The following is a 21,276-nucleotide window of genomic DNA, read 5'->3' as shown; positions in this document are numbered from 1 at the left end:
CAACTCAGCCCATGCGGTTGAACACAAGTCATCAGGAAAGGAATATCGGTTCATAAAACAGCCCGCGAGGCTGCCAGAGCAGTTAGCTAATCTGAGCGAGCCTAGGTAGTGCCCTCGGGGTTAAATGCCCAATAGGGGTCACGTCTGGGGCCACAGGGGCTTCCCTGGCTGCAGAACATTTACCATAACCTCATTTCACAGCCAGCAACCTTAGCGAAAGGTATCTGGCTTCAAATCCTCCTACCCCACCCCGCCCTAGCAAAAGAGATGCTCACTTCCAACAAACTGCCAGTCGGAATTTTTTGAAAGAAAGAAAAAGAAAAAGAAAAAAAAAAAAAGGCGTTGTATCTCCCTTTTTCAAAGTGCCATAACCAAAACAGCCAGCTCGCTCTCATCTTCTGTGTCCCCCAGGCTAAAAGGAAAAGGGGCGAGTTGGGCGCAGTTGCACTTTGCTTAATTCATCCGGGACCGCCCCTACCCACGCGGCTGCGAATGAACCTGTAATAGTGGGGAGTCGGGAAGCACGTCCCTAAGTTTCTTTGACTGTCCAGCCTAGGGAGGGGACCCAGGAGGGGGTATCCAGGAAGAGGGCACATTTCTCCGGAGCGGCGCCCCGGGAAGCTAACTTTGAGCGGCGGCGGCTGGCAGAGCTTCGGGGTGAGATCCTGAAGCTGGGCGGCGTGGTGGCACTGCGCCCCAGTTCGCACTGTCTCCCAAGCGGAGCTCATGGGCTCCCCAGTCGGTCCCGCGGCGCTGCTGCCGCCGGTGCGCTCTCAGGCGCCTTCCCAGACTCGGCACAGGTCCCCACACCCCCGTCGCTGAGGGTTACCCCTTAGGATCCACGGCCACTCACTCATCCCACCATCCCTGCTTAACCTCAAGTCGCCAGAGCACCCTCCCACTGGAGTAGCAGGTGACCCGAGCCCAGACTCACCTTCGTGCTGGCAACTCTCGCCGCTTTTCCCTTCCCTCGGACGCTGTTTCAGGGGAGAGGAGGGGGCAGCCGGCGAGGGTCGAGAGGACGGGGACCCCGGGCACCCGCGCCGGTTCTTTGGAGCCGCAGCCCAGGCTGAGCCGCGCAGCGCGGGCGGCCCTGGCGAGCGGAGGCGGCGGCGGCCACCGCGGCCCGGGAAGGCAGGGGGCGCTCCTGTCCCCCGAGCGAGCGAGCGAGCGGGAGGGCGAGCGTCCGCCTCTCCCGCGGACAGCGACCCACCAGTTGGCGCTCGGGCCGGGCAGCGTGGTGAGGAAAGGCACGCTCCAGGCAGGAGGGCGGCTTTTAAGTTTGTGGTGTGACCGCAGCAGCTGTCCTGGGAGAGACTCCGTCTTTCTAAAAAGGGGATGCTCAAAACGCCAGGGATTACCTCTCCCTCCAATCTCCTCCCCCAGCGCCGGGCCCCTTCCGATGTGCTGGCAATCCCTCCAGCGCTCGCAGGCCTTCCCCGTCTGCCCCAGGCAGTCCAGGGTGGCTTTGGAGGTAGTTCCGGCCGGATCTAGGAGTGTTTGGGGGGAGGATGGAGGATTCTGTCAGTCAGTGAAGCAGCCCGGGTCATCTCAGTCTGGGTCTGGGTGATTTAGAGAGCCCCGTATCCCCTTCTCTTTCAGAAAGGACCCTGGCAGAAGCCACAGGGGCAATGGTTGACCACAAAGGACGCCCTAAAAATTCCAGTCACCTGGGAAGAGTACAGGTGTTTCTTTGTAAAACTACCGCCTTCATTCAGTGGCCCTGAAGGGTTGAGCGAATTAGTCCTCCTCGGTGACGGACACCCCTGAAGGAACACGTGGGAGCTTTGCAACATGGATTCTTCACCTTTTCCTCACAACTGGCCTGAGGTGGAGGGGAGAGGGGGGGTGCTGCTCCCCTCCACCCACCCCCCTTCCCTGTTCTTTTGTACAGTTTTGCAAACCTTGATCACACAACAAGAATAATTTGGAGGAATATGAGCACAAACCCTGGGCATATGTTTTGTGGAAACTAAAACTCCCCAATTTAGAGGTGAAATCCCAAGAAAATCGTGTATAGATAGCTTACTTTGATGAAATTCTTAAAAAGCAAAGGCTAGTGGACGTGGAAAGGGCCTGTACAACTGAGCCTTGTAGACAGCAACATGACAAATCCTACCATGAATAGAACTCCACTTCTAACCATGACCTTAGTTGCCACATAGAGCTCCCTTGAAGTAGTCCCATAGAAACCAAACAACCGGTGGTTCCTGCCTGTGTGCTGAGTTTAAATATAGGCGCTGCAAGGTTTCTGTACAACCCTAGCAAATGACAAGGGGCCTGTGTGTTAGCTGGGGAAGGCCGGGAGACAAAAGCAATGTGATGGAAGAAATGAAGAGCATGAAAGAAACTCTTAATTCAGCCTCCTACCAGCAGCAGCAAATAGGGGACCACAGAATCTAAGTGAGTCACTTCACATTGTAGGTGGCTGGTGGCAGAGCCAGCCTAATGAGGGGCTTAGGTTTCCTCACTCTGACCAAGGCTCTGTCCTGTGTCCCATGCTGCCTGTCTCTGTAACTTTGACTTTGCCTGTCACCAGCCAAACCCATAATTTTTCTCTTTGCATATAGGAAAATTGAAATCTTCACAGACTTTCAACCCATAGCAACTTCTTTCTGAAATTTCCTTGTCAACATGCCATTCCCTTCATAATTAACTATAGCCTTAGTGTGCTTCTCGCTTTCAACTCTAGTTTTGTGTTGTTTTACTTGTTTGCATCATTAACTATTTATCAAAACTCCAATACCTCTTTATAACTCCCACAGCATAGCTGTGTTTTTTCACTTGGAGGACTCATGGTAAATAGTTCTCTACTTGAGAATTATTAATTCTTGAATATTTTCGTTGGTTTCCTGGCTGAAATATTATGTCTAACTAGAACTGCCACTAACTCTGGATTTCCCCCTTTCCCTCCTGTCTAAATCATTCAGTTCAATGTCCTTACACTAAAGGACACGTCCTCATTGCTACCATTTCAACTCTTTCCACAAAGCCCCTACAGCATTAATTATTCCCTCCTGTTTTCCCAAAGCACTTTGATTTCAGTATTATGAGAAACCCTTTTCATGTTATATCATAATTAGTTAGGCATGTGCCTGCATGCAATTCAACATGTTGGCTGTTTGTGTGTTTATTTCCCTAGACCCTAATACAATGCCCATGAATTAGCATTGAACTGTTTTAGTTTGAAATACCCTCACTTAAAATTTAGGTTGAATACACTATAGCCCCCTGAATGTATCATGAGAAAAGAACATCTGGGACTTGGGTTCTGTGCTTTCTTTCCTTTTAATTACTCTGATCATGAAGCAGGCAGAATCAACTGCAGAGTCCCAAATAATGATGAATGGTCTCAGCTGTGTGGCTTACAAAGCTTTCAAGTTCTTCCTAGAATATCCTGAACCTGATAGGTGCTCAGCTAATCTGTGGGTACAGATGCACTGATGAGAACAGTGCAGATGGTGAGGACACTCAGTTGTTGAACTTTTCCACCAAAATGTGTGTTAGCTGTACTGTATCCCAACAGGATGGCGTTAAAAGCTCCAGGATTCTGAGACTACTGTCATCAAAAGACACTGGCTCCCTGTCCTACAGAGTTATACACCATCTGAATGAATCTTTGCAATAACGCTTAGGATAGGGGAGTCACTTACATTGTTTTGCTAAAATATAAGGTTCATAGTGCAGTTTAGCTTGATTCCAGGGATTACTATTGAGGATTCAACAAACAGTCCTTAGTTACAGTGGAAAAATGTATATCATCGTTTAGAACCATCTAATTGTTGCTAGTGTGTCTGCTCTGCTTCAGGCTGAAGGGAAAATATAGGGTAAAGAAAACACTTATTTTTCAGGTGTTTAAAAAAACAGTTTAAGTAATTGTATATAGAGAATCCCTCTGTACAGTGACATGAAGAAGATAATTACTGGGTTCAGAATGTCAACCTAACAGGATCTCATAATTTGGACTTGTTCTCAGAAGCTGCTAGATTGTGATTTTTTTTTTTTTATCAAATATACTGTCTCTAGAAGTACTCCCCAAAACAAGTGGAACTTCAGTGATTTTTAAAAGAAAAAGGGGATGAAAAAGATACTGGAAAATTTATGCCGAGAGACAATTAATAGAAAATGGAGTATAAAACCAAGTCATTTAGTACTCATGTATATAAAACTTGTTCTAACGTGATCATACATAAAATATTATAATAAACACTAATTTATGGGTGTTCTTTCACATATTAACATGTCAACACAGAAAGACAAGACTGAAACTGGGGCATATGATAATGCGTGTTTAATTAGAACAAGTGATGGTAGGAGCTGAAAGTGACTCATCTACTTTATCTTCTGTAGAGCATTTCTCCTTAACAAGCATCAAACACCCCAACACACACACACACACACACACACACACACACACACACACACACACTTTCCTTGATCATAGAAATTCACTCATTATCAGTTCATTATTTTCACATCATCAAATCATTAGATATATTTAGCTAGTAGTTAGGAAGAGCATACCTAACTTTTATCTTTTGCATACTAATTATACATACACAACTGCTTCTCTTCACCAGATAAGGACAGTAGATAACATGGTTAGTTAATTGGAATGTAAATCTGCCTGAACCTCACTTTAAGTCCTCACCCTGAACTGTTCTATAACATGAGTAATCACAAACATTCACAGTGAGCAGCAATCTTAGAGACCGCCTAGTGAGAAATCTTTTGATGAGACCAGGGCCAAGAGAAATGGAGTGACCATCCAACTCCTTCAGGTTCCTGCCCCAAGGTCCTGTCTAGAATGTCTCACTATGCTATAGGGTCTTAAAAAAAAAAAAGAAAATCAACTATTTTTCAAGACTTTCCAGGCCAGAAACTTAGGGTTATATTTACTTAGCTGGGTTGGGGTGTGGTGAATAATTAAATTGAGCAGGAATGTGTTTCAAAATAAAAATAAAAACACAGCCCAGCCCCTTTGGCACAAATCCTGAGACCTCAGAAAAGAAAAATCTCCTTGACTTTGAAATTCACCAGAAGTTGGAAAGGTTTTCCACACTTGATGTGGGATGTTGTAGAAGGAGGGATTTTGAAGTTAGATAAATGATTCCTTGTTTTTATTTGCAATGAGGTACTTATATCAATAAACAATCCCCAAGGAAGGAGCTTAAGAAAAAATAATTTCTCTATATACCACTTGCAAAGAAATGCCTTCAAGCCTGCTTTACTTCCGATTTTATAACTCTTTTACACTTAGAGTCTATCTGAGGCCAGTGGTGGAGATAGCTCCATACGATACCTAATTGAAGTAATCCTTATTTGTACAAGGGTGATAAAATGAAGAAAAATATGCCCTCTTGTGGCTTATTTGTTCTGGTTCAAGACTAAAGGACAAAGCCCTGTTATTTCCCAAACCCAAACATACCTGTACCCCAAGCGGAATGAAACTATTCCTTTGTGCACTAACTGGCAAGTCAGCGCAGACAGCAGGCCGGCATTCCACAACTTCTGCTTTGTTTAAGGTCATGAGCAGCTGCTCAACCACAAAGAAATCAGTATCCACGAAAACATGGGATGATTTTCCAAAATAACCCCAGATTTGTGCAGATATGATCAAAATGCCTTCCACATAAGTGTATTAGATAGAATTTCTCTCTTTATACAGTGAGGTTTGTCTTGGACCAAGTTGAACCATCAGTTTCTACAAATAGGAGACAATCCATGATTTCCTTCACTACTGTGTTTGTGCCACTACTATTTCTTCGACTCTGAAACCATGTTTATTTTTCCATTAAAACGGTACAATATATAATAAAGCAATTATGAGAGTGGTGATTTTCATTCTCTGCCTTCTTTCCCTTTTTTCCCACTAGTTTATTCTTAAATAAGGATGTAACAAGTGTGTTATAGTCCCTGATTCTAAAATATCATACATTTTGTTTTATAATACATCATATAAAATGTCATATATCGTATTTTATAATATCACACAGAAGACTACCCATCCCATTTCAAAGAGAGAGAAAAGGACACAGTTAATAGAAAATGGTGCCTGGGTTAGTAGGTTTTCTTTCACTTTAACAAAACACCTGCGATAAGGGGAATACTTTACCTCCTATATTGGGAGGCCCTGTCTGTGATTAATTACCTCTGCTCCTCTGCCTCGCTGGTGCCTGTTCACAGGCACCATGTGTCGCAGGAATGTGTGATGGAACCAACTCCTGAGCTTAGTTAGTTTTACTTCTTACTACTACTTCAAGTTTAGCCCCTAGTGTTTAATATGTTATGCTTAAATTACCATTGTTTTTCAGAAACCTGACTACTTTGTTTCCTAGTTCCTACCACTTTATGGCTAGGAACTGAAAAGGCAGAGTCTCACAATACCCTTGAGGACATGGCCCCAAGCACCAAAAGGCTTCCTGCAATTCTGTGCTTTTTAAAACTTTCACTGCCTCTGATATGGTCAGGGGCTGAGTAGCTACAAGCCGGAGCCTTAGGGGGACATCCGACAACCACACTGCAAGGCCTCAGCTGTTCAAAAGAACAGATTGGATACACACTGTGATGGAGTAATTTAGTAAGTAAGTGAATGTCCTGGGTACAGATCAGGCCAGATCGCCCAATCCCTAGTCCAATCTACAAAAGTAACTTATTATTAACAGCATTATCATTATTCAGGAAACTAAAGTAATTTAAAACCGCACCACTTGACTGGATTTACTTTGTGTAGTAGTGGGCCACTGGGCATGCCTAATCTACATCCTTGCTTTGGAAAAGCCCTGCTGAAATCACCTAGATCTTACTGATATGAATTAATGAAGGCAATTTTTTAGAGTCCCAATTTAATGTTTGGAAGCACTGTTGCTTTTCTAAGCCACATGTAATCATGAAATTATTTCTTCTATCTAGTTTCATTAAACAGATGTGCATCCACTTGAATTACCGTTTGCAAAGAATGTTAACAAAATAGTTAAGGATTGCTTTTAAATGAATAATAATGAATCATTATAATACATTCACAAATCTTATTCTCTTTTAATTGATACTTCATTAAAATTATCATTCTCTAAGCTAAAGTGTGGATTCCCAGATTTTACTTTTGATCCTGTCAGAGAAACATCTACTTTAAAGGCCCATCATAATCCATGCAGTGAGAAACTTGTCTCTAACTTTATTATAGTTGCACTTCTTAGGAGAGGATATAGTTGCTAAAGGAAGTAGAAGAGTCCAAAGGTGGGCAAAGTCATGTTCAAGGCGATAGTGTAGGGCTCATGAGAGGGCTCAGGGGTAAAGTGCTTGCCAACAAGCCTCTTGATTTGTAATTAATCTCTCGGACCCATGTGCTGGGAGAAGTGGACCAATCCCAAGAAAGTGTGCTTTTACCTCCACATGTGCATAAGCCCCTCAAATAATTAAAGGAAAACGCAAAAAAAATTTAAGAAGGCAATATAAAATTATGTATCTGTGCAGTTTCCTCTTCCATCACTAACTTCAGACATTTGTGTCTGATGCATAGTGCTTAAATTATCATTTTACAGAAACTTTGCAGCATTATTTCCTAATTTCTTTTTCTTCTATATATACCAAAAGAGATGGACAAATCTTAATCTCAAGAGAGGGTTCAGATAGGTTGCTGAGTGGATAATCCTCTGAAACTACACAGTGGAAGGAGAGAACAGACCCCTGCCAATTATCTTTAGACACATGCTACTTCCAAATAATAAGTGAATGTAAAAAAAAAAAATAGCAACTTAACCTCTCTTCAGCCCTGTTATTAAAAAAAAAAAAAAAGAGTTCTTTGAATAAAAGGTCTTTTTTCTTTTTCTCTTGCCGTCTTTCATTTTAAATTATCTTTAAAATCTATCATACTCACATAAATCAAGCTGGGTATATTATTTCAAATCAATGTGGGGAACTTGACTGATTAAATATGAGTTTGGTTACCATGACATTTGTGTACTTGAGACTGAGTTACTTGAATTGAATTATGTGTGTGTGTGTGTGTGTGTGTGTGTGTCTGTGTCTCTGTGTGTGTGTACCCATACACATATGTCTACCTAATTTGTAGTTCACTGATAATATAGAGATCAACTTCCCCAGTCTTAGTGGTTTTTCTTTCTTTTTGGTATTTAATACATGTCCTTCCTATTTAGAGTTAGTTGTTCACTAGTTCATATGAATTTCATATTTTATTAGATATTTGAGTAATTAGCACTATAAATTATACCTTCAGTGTCTTTTAACCTATTCTACTTTTCTGTCAACAGGATTTCAACCTGTACTTTCTTTGTTATCTTTCTCTGGTATACATCTCTTTGTCCCTTTATTTCTAGCCTATCAAGGTCACATTGTTTTAGGTTTGTTTCATGCATTCAGCATAAAATTGAGCTTTCCTGTGAGCCAGTTTAAAAATGTTTATCTTTTAATAGGTGGCTTAAACCCATTACATTGAGTATGACTGATGTATTTGACAAACCTCAGTCATTCATGTGTGTGCTCTGCATGTATAATGTTACAATAATTTTTTCCTTATGTAGTCTGGTTTTCCTTTGTTTTGCCCTTGACATTTTCTACATTTTGAAGTTGTTGAGTTTGAATGGGAATGACCTTGCAATAGTTTAGCATTCCTCATCACATAGAAATAAGGAAAAGTAAGCAGACATATGTAGGAGAGAGAAATTCTAGGGGAAGTTCCTCTATTACACAACCAGTTCTCACTGTATCTAATCTATTCATGCAAGAATGAGACTATCAGTGTACAGCAGTTAAAGGAGAAACTCATAACTAGTCAAAAATAAATGTCTGTGGAGTGTTCAACCCTAAACAGGGCATCTATATTACGCTCTCTTCCTCAAAGCCTAAGGAACCATCTCAAAATAGAGGACATAAAGACTGTAAAATCCAGACTCTGAGAGGAACAGACTAAAACATTGTCTTCTGGATCAGATAGGCCCTCTGAAATTATGAACTCACAGCAGCTGTCATTGCCCACATAGGACCTGCTTAAGACCAAGCCAGCAAACCTATTAACATGGAGAGGGGAAGAGCTCAAGGTCCCCACCCCTAACTGACAACGCATTGTCAGATGATGGCTGCTTTAAGAGAGCAAGTTTTATTGAAGGATAAGGTCTCTGAAAGATCAACTGTGTTCCATTGGATGGCCCCACTCTCATGGGCATATGAGCATCATGAATTAGACTCAGTGAGGGGATGTGGGTGGATATGGGAGGAGTTAGGAGATGAGTGTGGGTTGAATGTTATCAAAATGCTTTTTATTCATATATAAGATTTTCAAAGAAATAATACAAATATTATACTCAAAAGGATCACTCACCCTCACTATTTGGAGAATTAACATGGCCAAAAAAGCACCATTAAGCCACTCATGAAAGCACTACCTCCATGGGTTGATCACCTCTTAAAAGTCCTGTAGCACCTTTCATCATTACATTGGACATCATATTTTAGCATGAATTTCTTGGAGAACATATTAAAACCACACTGTTGCTGTCTTGCATAGCCTCTATCTCTTCTGCCTTTCTGTTCAACATCCATTGCATTATTAACCCTCGAGTATGTTCTAGGTCTGGCCTACTTATTCAGAATGTATGTTTGTTCACTTGCAGTGCCTTTTCCATCCCCTGTAGTTATAAGCAAAGATGATTTCAGGAGTATTTATTCTACATTGGTTATTAGAAGCTGCACAGAACGAATTCAATGGAGGTGTTCACCAACTACAGAAAACATGACCATCTTTCTTCCCACCCCCAGGAATCAGTTATATGAGTGAGATTATGTATCCTATGAAGAATATAATTCTGAAGAGTTGGATGAGACCTTCTGGATGATAGAAAAGAAAGGTCCTGTACCGAAGTTGAAAAGTTGCTCTTATTGAGAGCGAGCCAGTTCGCCTATGGTAAAATGAAGGAGGACAGAATTAGGGAACTGAGAGGTAGGTTGAAGCGTAGATAATTCTGCATAACTTGTGTTTATTGTATCTTTTCCCCAGGAATGTAGAACAATAGTTCATACCTTATGTGAGGAGTGTAGAGTATAATGTAGAGAGAGAAAACTGTGTAATATACATAGAGAGAAAGATATGAATGGGGTACTCAGCTAGCCACAATCATTCCATGCTTATATATTGATTTATTTTGGAATTATGGATATATATGTGCATCATACATGTTCTATCTCTTTTCAGACATGAACTGGAAAGAACACTAGAATTAAATGCAATTGTAGTTTTGTTGTTGTTGAAGTTTTTCTGTGTCCCACCTGGTCCACAGCAGCTCAGACCCAAGTTAACACACACAGGCTTATATTAATTAAAACTGCTCGGGCATTAGCTCAGGCTAACTACTGACTAGCTCTTACACTTAAACTCATCCCATTTCTGTTAATCTATATGTTGCCAACTGTGTGCCATTACATGCTGCTCCCTGGATGGCAGGCTGGCTTCTCCTGACTCAACCTTCCAGTTCCCAGAATTCTCCTTATCTGTTTATCCTGCCTATCCTTCCTGCCTGGCTACTGGCCAACCAGCTTTTTATTTATCAACCAATCAGAGCAATACATTCACAGCATACAGAACATCCCATAGCATTTTGTTATTTGTGCTGAAGAAAAAATATGAGCATTTCAGGGAAAAGCAAACACGAAGTGTTGCTGCTGAGCAGAAACAATGATACATAACTGGTGTAGCATAAAAGAGAGCATTGGGGAAGTATATAGGTTGAATGCAATAATACAGGTTTGATCAAGATCCTGCAGGATGTGCAGTATGCAAGCACCTAGAAAGGTAAGGAGTAGGTGGGAATGTTTGGGAGGTGAGAATATTTCATGAGCACTTGAATTATATAAAGTACTGAAGCAGGACTATAGGCAGTGTGTTATGAGCAATATGGGAATTCTCAGTTTTTCTGAAATAAGCGTCTCCATAAATAAACCCCAGTAAAGGAGCATGAGAAAGAACATGCAATTTGTAGATGGCAGAAAACAGGACTTCACAAACTGAACAGGAAAAAGGCATTGGAGAGAAAATAATAAATGTGAGCACAACAGCAGTGTCAAGTCCCCTCCCTGGGGACTATCAAACAGTGCAGAACTGCAGGATGACTCAGTCAAAAATGTCTTCCTAGAAAGCATTAAACTCGTCTATGATAATAGGGATGTGAGCATAAGTAGTTATTCACAAATTGAGGGGGGGGGGTCAGCTAGGGATGACAGATAATTAAGAATTACATATCCTGCGCAGTCTAGATTTAAAATAGAAGGAAAATTTCAAAATAAATACATTTTTATGATGAATAATAAAGAACACTTTAAAACATTCAGGCTCCTAAGAAACTGAATTCATAGTTTGGCATCAGCAGGGAACAGATTCTTGCCAGACCAAAATAGACAGTAATTTAACTGACCTTCTCTGATTAACTCCTCCCAAACTAGTGACATTTCCAGCTTGCTAATAATATTTGAAATTGACTGAGTATCACTCCAAAGTGCTTCAACAGAGAGATGCTTTAAATTACAGCTATTAATTTAATGTAGAAAAGCACTGTTGGCCACTTACAAATAGCTTTCTAGTGTCATTTATTTATTTAGTTGGACTTAGAGATCATTTTTTCCATGAACTAGTTTTTACCTGCTGGTTAGAGTTCCACAGCTAAGGCTAGTCCTTCCCAACCCAAATATATGTAGTCGCATTGCTATGGAGTCAGCATGCTTATGTTTTTCAGGGTGTGGTGATGAGAGGAAGGCTCCAGCCATGTTACTACTCATCATGACCACCCCAAAGCTAAAGCTTTTTCCTTGCTAATAAGACTAAGAGGGTGCCTCTGTAGCCTGAGTAAAAACTTTTGGAAGTAAAGAGACCATGGGAAGAAAAAAAAAATTTTTTTATCTGACTCATTATTAATTCCTCTAGCCTCAGGAAGTGGTCTTCATGCAACTTTTTTCCTAACATTAGTCTTACGTGCCGTCATTCTGAACTCATTAAGACTTTTAACACACAATTATAGCTTTTCATGGTGGTCTCTCGGTCTTAAAATAGCACAGATATTTTGAAATAGTTCAATGATTGACAGTATCAGGAGCCAGAGAGAGTGATTAACCTGAGCAGCTTCCTGTTGGTGACAGCTGCTGTAGTATGAGGTGTTAGCTACGTCAATGCCTTCAATTGTATTTTCCTCATCATTAAAATTATTGAGAATTCCCCCTCCTATTTGTTGACCATTAATTCATTACAGCCAGAATCTGTGCTCACTGATGTAATGCAGAAAGTACAATACTCAGATTACTGCTAAAGGAACTCTTTATTAAAGGATTATAATGGGGGAACAACTCATTAATGCAGGATATGGCACATTCAGTCACAGAGTCCTGGGAGGCTAAGAACTGGTCCCACACAGCTTCGTGCAACCTGATTCAGTCTCCACCCTCCAAGAGCGTGCACAAAACAGAGAAGGGACCTGCATACATGCTACCCAGGTTTTAAGCTAGCCAAGAGGCCACACCCTAGGGGGCTGGTACCCCAAGGTGGACCAAATACCAACTACACCATTGCAGCCCAGCATCTCAAGGGCATAAGATAATGGGTTCATAATTTAAGAAAGGTTTCTACTGAATGTGTGTAGTTTTTACATCATTGTAAAGTTAAAAACTTGTGAGATAAAATATCTTTATATTAGGAATGGTATTTATGTAGATTATAATAACTGTTTTCACCATGAGGTAAAAAGAATAAAGATAACCTACATGATATGGAAAAAATTCACACTGCACATTGATAGAGTAATATAATTTCCTAGGGGGTGGGAAAAGGAAAGAGAGAAACTCAATAACCCAATTAAATATATACAACTGACCTAAACAGACATCCCTAACTTACAGATATTTGAGTGTTCTTACAACAAAACAGGGTAAATAGGTGAGATAGTAGATTTATTAATCAGCTTACTCAATCAATCCAAAAAGTATATATATATATATATATATATATACACACACACACACACACACACACACACATATGTGTGTAGATGTAACCAACCGTCTTATTAAATAAGAAACACAGAACCAATGTAAAAGAGAAAGCCTTGATCTGGAGAAGGTAGGAATGAGGTGTGGGCTGGGGGGAAGGGGAGGGGGGCAGGAAGGGAGAGAACAAGGGAATCTGTGGCTATTATGTAGAACTGAATAGTATTGTAAAATAAATAAAAAATATGATAAATAAAAAAAAAGGAAAAAAAAGAGAGAAAGCCAAGAGGTCAGAGCTCAGAGCTAAAATCTCACCCTTCCTCCTGCGGTGGTCCTAGCTTCCCAAAAGAGAGCTATTTCCTGTCTGTCCGTCTTTTCATAGTCTTTTGTTCTGCCTTCTCATTGGTTGTAAACCCAAACACGTGACTGCCTCATCACTGTCTGTATGTACAGCCCCCCAGGTCTTAAAAGCATATGTCTCCAATGCTGGCTGTATCCCTGAACACACAGAAATCTATGGGATTAAAGGCGTGTGTCACCACCGCCACACTCTGTCTATGGCTCTAATAGCTCTGACCCCCCGGGCAACTTTATTTATTAACATACAATTAAAATCACATTTCAGTACAATTAGAATACCACCATATATATATATATATATATATATATATATATATATATATATACTGTTTCATAGATATCTGTAATTATGATTTATTATTTAAAATGGCACCTCTTTTCTTTATATATTTTCCATTTTTATTTTCTTCTTTTTAGACCACCCTTTCTACCTTCTTTTCCTTGAGTTACCTTAATAATAATTCTTTAACCTTTTCTTTTAGTCAAAAAAAAAAAGAAAAAAGAAAAAAGAAAACAAAAGGAAGAAAGAAAGAAAAGAAAAACTCTAGACAATTGTTCCCCCCTTTTCTTCATAATGTCATAGTATTTGTACAGGCTACAGTGGAAGAAGCATATGAAAATCTTGGGGTTCATCTGTAGCTTCTTGCCATGAATTCATGAGTTTTGAACTATTTATGAGTCTTCTCACTCTCTATACCCCTTGTGTAGATCTATGGAATCCATGGTTCTGGGCAAGCATGATCTCAGGAACTCTCTCAGACAAGCAGCAAGCTGCATCAAGTGAGCTGGGTCTGCAGAGTGGGGCAGAGCCTCCTTCTTCACAGAACCTCGTTATGCACTGACGGACTTGGCAGACTTTTCTTTCCCTAAGTCTAAAGTGGGATGAGTTTAACTGTTTCTTTCCCTTTCATTGCATCTCCTTCCTTTCTTCCTTTCTTCCTTCCTTCCTTCCTTCCTCCCTCCCTCCCTCCCTCCCTCCCTCCCTCCCTCCCTCCCTTCCTTCTTTCCTTCCTTCCTCACTCCCTCCCTCCTTCCCTCATCTCTCTATCACTCTCTTTTCTTTCCTCTTCATTCTTCTCTCAAACAGTACATCCCTCCCCTTCCTCCATTCCTCCCAGCCCTCCCCCAACCTCCAGTCTCCCTCAGATCCACTGTACTTCTGTTTCTCTCCAGAATGGAGCAGGCCTCCAAAGGATACCAACCAAACATGATGTAACAGGTTATAATAAGACTAGGCACAAACCCTCATATCAAGCCTGGATGAGGAAACCCAGTCAGAGGAAGAGAGCTCCAAGAGCAGACAAAAGAGTCAGAGACATGTCCCGCCACACACACATAATCAAGAGTTCCTTGAGTCTAACAAAAAACCCAAGCTAAACAAGCACAGAGTGTATGCAGAGGACCTAGCATAGATTCATGGAGGCTCCTTGGTTGCTGTTTCAGCCTCTGTGAGACTCAATGACCCTTGCTGAGTTCTTTTTGTGGGCCATGATCTCCTGATGTCCTCAATCCCCTGGCTCCTACAATCCTTCCTCCCCATCTGTCCTGGAGGCTGTCTGAACTTCACCTAATATTTGGCCAAGGATCTCTGCTATTGCTCCCATCAGCTGCTGGATGAAGCTTTTCTGATGATGACTGGACAAGGCACTAATCTATGAGTATAGTAGAATATCATTAGGAATCATTTCAATGACTTTATTAATTTTATTTTTTCTATTCATTCATTTATTTGGGACAGTCATCTTTGGTTCTACCCTAAACTGGTCTAACTTGAGGCCCAAGCCATGAAAGCGAGCACATGTCTGACACTCCCTGGATAGCTAGGAACCAGTAGCTGGGTAGCCCAGAGACATTTCCTTCCTAATCTTCATGGTCTGAAAACTGATGTTTTTCTTCCTTGTATTTCTAAATATCCTTGCTCAAACTCTCTATCCATCCAACAAAGCTTGAGTCTCAACATGTTGAAGGAAGAAACAGAGCTCTCTGTTAGGAAAATCTTGCATCAAAACACTTGTCAAAATTCTTACTCTTGAAAATTATATGCATCAGGTTACTTATTTATAAATTATATCTGAAAAACATTTAGAACTTCATAACACAGGTATTGGCCATCTCAAGGGATCACAAAGGCGAAAAGGGGAGTAGAGGAAGAGATTTTAAAAACTTAGCCTTATCTAGACAGAAATAGGACAAGATTGCAGATATTGAAGATGGTGCTTCTCAGCCAGCAATGACTGCCATTGTGAAGATTTCACTTGGCTTCATTTGCCCTCCTATCACAAAGTGGAGAGTGGACCTGGAAGACTGTAGGTGCCAGCACCGATGAGAAAGAGTTCATCAAAACTGGAATGTAGTCAGACGTTTCTCTGCCACCCGCCTGTTCCCAAATACTGGGCAGCCTCTTCCCAAATAATTGACTCAGAGGCCTAATATAAATTATAAATGCTCAACCAATTGCTCAGGCTTATTACTAACTAGTTCTTACATTTTAAGTTAACTTGTATTCTTTATTTACGCTTTGCCATGTGATGGTACCTTTATTAGCACGGCACTTTCATCTCCTGCTTCCTCTGCATCTGACTGGCGATTCCTGACTCTGCTCTTCTCCTTCCCGTCATCCTTCATTTGGTTGCCCAGCCTATACTTCCTGCCTGGCTACTGGCCAATCAGCATTTTAATAGCAGATGAGCATAATATATATTCATAGTGTAGAAAAGGATTGTTCCACAGCACTGGAATGGACAGAGCTACATCGTGTGAAGCTTATGAAAAGTCCCCATGATCCAAAATGTGTATCTAAGGCAATCATTTGCCCAGATACAGGAGCTAACTGCATTAACTGAGGCCTTCCTTAGTGGGTGGTATGATGCTGAAGGACATTAAGGAGATCAACAAAGAACCCAAGAAGTGCTTGGAAAGGGAGAAAACATAAGTCTGAACTCCATGCTAGAAGCTGGACAGAAGGCCTGCTGGAGGCAGTGGTCTCCTAGGTGGACGGTAGCTATGTGATGGTAGTAATGGGATCAATTACAGGCTGAGAGCATGGGTCTTCTGCTGAGTGACAGATGGTGCAGAGCTGTGCTTTGGTGTAACTGTGGAGAGAAAATGAAGTCGTGGAGCGTCACTATGATGACTACCAGTACACGAGGCTCAGTTGCTCTAAAGGAGACTGGGACCACTCCCATCACCCAGGCTATTACTGGTTCTGAAATCCCAAACCACTGCCATTCAGTATAATAGTTCCTTCCTCCCTGGGTGCAGTCATGGCATGCATGGATAAGGAGAGACAGAGGGGTGGATGAAGTAGAGTCTTCTCTTAAACTGAGGGTATAATAAAAACCCATTTAATGCTTAAAGACTTCATCCTTGTTAAATATGCATAAGTGTCTATGGTGTGATTTAAGCTCCAGAGATTAAAGTGTGTATCCCAGATGCTTAAGAGCATTTCCCTGTTTGGACGATGGTGAAGAGATTATCTACACCACATTTCCTTACCTAAATGTGCACATGTCTTGATTCTGTCCGGAAAAGGACAGTCTGACTGTGACATGGACTCCATCTCTGTGTTTGCTGCACTCTGTTTTTCAGATGTATCTACACAGTCATCCATTATTTCATGGCTGATAGACTGCCATCATACCCAGCACATCCTGTTTCTGCTATAGTTCCTTAATGACAGGTTACTTGATCATGTCTAAATGGAACAACATAGTCTATTTTAAAGACATATTTATGGAATGGAAATCAGTCACTGCTTTGTACTAACCACAGACTGCAGGACAAATACAATAAAGGTCACACTTCCTTTAGAAATTAGAAACTCAATTATTTCTCGTTCTCTAGACATTTAGAAAGTGGATCATAACCAGAGAGTTAGGGAGTGTTTTGTGTAGTTAGAAGTTTTTCTGTGTCCCACTGGCCAGTCAGTGGTCAGGGCAAATCTCTCCCTCTTGTGTCCCCCAGGTAAACACACAGAGGCTTTTATTAGTTAAAACTGCTCAGCCATTAGCTCAGGCTGACTACTGACTAGCCCTTCATCTTCTCTTTCAGCAAGACACCATCCAGGAGGGCTGGCTTTAGAATTGCTTTGCCGTCTGCGTGTGCAAGAGTGCCAAGAAGAAGGTATAATAGCAACTGCATTGCTGTGGGATGTTCTGTATGGTGTATTGGTGATACTCCACTGGAGAAAAGTGATTTCCCCTTCCCTGGTAGATATCAATTGCAATAACTCCTTGGTTAGGGGTGGAAGGCCATGTCCATTTCGATCCTCAGTGCTGGGATTTTGTTTGGTTTGACCCTGCACTGCAGTTCTTATCTGTGTGAGTTCATATGTGTATCAGTCCCGTGCTGTCTGGATGATGCTGTTTCCTTGGAATCACCTGCCACCTCTGGCTCTTTCAAATTTTTGCCCTGCCTCTGCATAGATCCCTGGGCCTTGAGGGGAGGGGATTCATAAAGACATTCATTTGGGATTCGGTGCCCCAAAGTCCTTCATTCTTTTCACATTGTTCAGTTGCGGGCCTCTGTGTTAATTATCATCTACTGATCCCTGTAAGAGTTTAATTTCTGTAGCTAGCACGAAGACAAACTTTTTATCTTTATTGTTTACCTGGAAAGAAAAATAGATCAGTCATAACATTATTAACTCTAGTGCCCACCGAGAATTAGATGAGGAAAGCTTGTTTCTTTCCCTGACTTCAGGACATAGTCTCTGTTTTTCAAAATTTGAATTTCACTTTTGTAAAATGATGGCTCCTAATTTACTCAGAATCAAATCTCATATGTGTCATGAAATAAAGTTCCCTCATGTTTTTTATCTAATGCAAGTATCATAAACATTTAATTTACATAATTGCATTTGCCAGGTAAATTGTAAAATATTATTTAACTTAAATTTTTTTTGTATTTATGCCAAAACAAATGGATATGCTTTTACCCTATTTGATCACTAAATTATGAAAAATTAAACATTTCTCAAGATCTATCATAGAAATCAACAAGTTTGAATTTAAGTATTCATATGATAACTAAAATTAAAAAAAAACCTTTTAAGAACAGAGGTGCTATAAGAATCATCAAGAAATTAGCATATTATTATATGAAACATAAAGAAAAGCAAACTTCTTTGAATTTTTCTTCAAGTAAAGCTTTGTGGAAGATTTTTTCTTGTTTTTCCTGAGATTGGTATTGTGAAGGTGAGATGTGAATTCAGCCTGGGGTTAAATTTTGATGTTATTACTTGCTCATTTGGCATTTTTCCAAAACATGAGTTCTGCAAGTCCTTTTCTCAAAAATCCCCAAACTGGACATTGGAGCCTGGAGAAGCCACGGTGTTAACTTGTAGAAGGTGATAAGCTTCCTCATGCTCACCTCCTCCATCAGCTCTCGCCCCGCAGTGCCACTGGGAAATGTGAGGAGGGAGGACATGAGCAAGCCAGAGACGGCTGGCAAAATCCTTCTCTTCCTCACAAGCGTGTTTATTTAAATAGAGCTTTAAGCAGAGACAAATCAACACATCATTACAAAACTGTAGGTGCTTCAGTTGAAGGAGAGCAACTGCATCAGACCAGTATAGAAAGACAGCATGCGTTATGAGCTAAGCATATGGCAATTACAATTTTGCACACATTAAGACATATGCAACCCCGGATTAAAGCTGCAACTTTGCATACGGCCACCGTACCAATACAATGATGAGCAGCACAGAAGAGACTAGTTGTGATTAGCAGGCAGCATTGTTTCAGCATTGAATGAATGTCTTATATGTAATGAGCTCACCACTCCTTTTTTCTCTTTTTCAAAATAGATTTTTTTTTCCATGAAATATATTCTGATTGCTGTTTCCATCCCCCAGCCCTTTCATATATATTTGCCACTGGTGCTGTGATAGTGCCTTAAATCGGTAAATTATAGTTATCGCAGACTTCAGACATCATCTAGTCCATAAACAGATCATAGTTAGGCATCTGTGACTATGGAGTTGGCCTCTTAAGGGATGGTAACAATAGTTGAGGAGAAAACATCAGTGCAAAATCTACTTGTGTGAATCTCATCAATCAATCACCCAAAGCTTTTAAGAGCAAACTTATTTGGTATTCTTCATTGATTAGCTCCGTGTCTTATTCTCCTCATTCTACCTTTCTTTTCATTCATATTTCATTACTGAATATATTTTATATAAAACTGTCATCCAGCATAGTATGTAAAATTCAAACTGTTTAATGCAATATATTAAGATAATAATCAATTAGTATTTTTTATCTCAGATCATTTTACATGCATTGTACACATAGTCAATCTTATGAATATCAACTTAAAAATATTCTTAAAATATATTCTTAAAAAACAAAAAATCCCATTCTGTGCTTCAGTTATCAAATTTGTCTGTGTCATTCTTAAATATTGCAAATATTTACAATGTATTCAAGTTTACCATTCAAAAATATATGAGAATGTCAATATTGGAGTGGGAAGCCTGGAAGCATCAGAGAACACTGTGGAGCTTTGGGTTTGAAGTTTATTGATCCAATCTTTTCAGCTACTGATGAAAACTCTGAGGGTCAGCATTGTTTACCAAAGGTCACATTTGCTAATGGGGTATTCTGAGGAACATCTATTTTGTGCAAATTCTATTAGACACTGAAGTCATTCCCAGCAGATGCCAATTAGCTAATTCCACCACAAACCTCCTTTGTGATCGCAAAATATGGGTCTCTAACACTTGGCAAGATTAACTATTGATTATTTTGCCTTTTTCTTCTATTAAAACTGGTTAATCATTATGTAGTCTTAGCATAAATGTTTTAAATGAAAAATCCTCTTTTAAACTATCTTATTTATACAAAGTACAATTTCTCCTTCTTATTTAGCTAATACTTTTAATGGATTCTATGAGTGACCACCATTTGACATTCTGAAGTCTATTGAAAAACATCCATATGTGCACAGACATTTTAGGGTAGTCAGATTTCCCATGGGAAAATCACAAGAAGTGGTGATTCTAGCTAACTAGCATAGACTAGAAATGGAATATATATATATATATCATTGTCCTATTTTATTTTATATCAGTACCTTCACAATTAATATAAAACATTCAACAGTACAGAAGATTATTATATTCAAATGATTATTATTTAGAATTAGAAGTAGAAACTATTTTTTCTATTTTAATGTAACAAAGAGCAATAAATCAAAAAACCATAGCTAGTTTATTCCAAATCTACTTTATACAATTTGTTTTTTCTGAAACTACTATAAGATTTAACCAATGCTATTACCTTTATGACTAAACAATTACTATAGTATTCAACAGGACTCAGAATAATACCTCTGTTTTCATTTATTCTGTCATTGAATATGCACTGAACACCTACTATGAATCAAACAATGTTGCAAGCACCAGAGTTAAAGTGGTAAGAAAAAAATAATCTTTCAACTCATTGTTTATGGAAGAACTGGGTATTTTCATGTTAACTCACAATGAAGTCAAATCAGAGCTGTTATGAACATTATAAAGTAAGGTACATAATGCTATGAGCAATTTCAAAACTGTGTTCCATAGTCTCTACAATTCAGTGTCTCACAGAGCAGTCATCAATGCTATTTAACTAAAAAGATAAATAAATGTGATTAATAACAACATTAAAAAAACCTCTTAAGGGATTTCCAAATGTTTCTAAAGATAAATTGTTTACTAAGCTTAGATAAAAACAAATATATATACAAAAATAAATGGGACCCAGTTCCAAAGCCTGTTTCTGTTTCTGTTCTCTAATTCCCCCAGTGATCCTTGGTGATGGCAATTATGTTTTCTGGATCCTTTTTCTGAAATTTTCCATAGGTAAAGTATAAGGCACGAATAACTTTTAGGGCAGCATTTGCAGCATGAACATAAGAGCAGCCCCCCAGAGGGGGTAGGGAGAGCCATGTGCA

The 21,276-nt window shown here is 40.1% G+C and overlaps 1 protein-coding gene across 2 annotated transcripts in view; it reads right to left on the bottom strand.

The window, feature by feature from the left end:
• Sema3d (semaphorin 3D) overlaps positions 1-1,129 on the bottom strand; it is a 192,617-nt gene extending 191,488 nt beyond the window's left edge. Inside the window, exon 1 of one of the 2 annotated variants that reach the window (XM_028862073.2) lies at positions 933-1,129. The gene's annotated coding sequence lies outside the window, so the exon portion shown is untranslated. The remainder of the gene's footprint in view (positions 1-932) is intronic. The other variant, XM_037203546.1, reaches the window with a different exon arrangement.
• Positions 1,130-21,276: the final 20,147 nt, after the last annotated feature.

This window comes from Peromyscus leucopus, chromosome 3 (genome assembly GCF_004664715.2).
Source record: "Peromyscus leucopus breed LL Stock chromosome 3, UCI_PerLeu_2.1, whole genome shotgun sequence".
In the NCBI taxonomy this organism is placed as follows: Eukaryota; Metazoa; Chordata; class Mammalia; order Rodentia; family Cricetidae; genus Peromyscus; species Peromyscus leucopus.
Note: the sequence above shows the minus strand (reverse complement) of the source record. Positions and strands in the feature narration are given on the sequence as shown.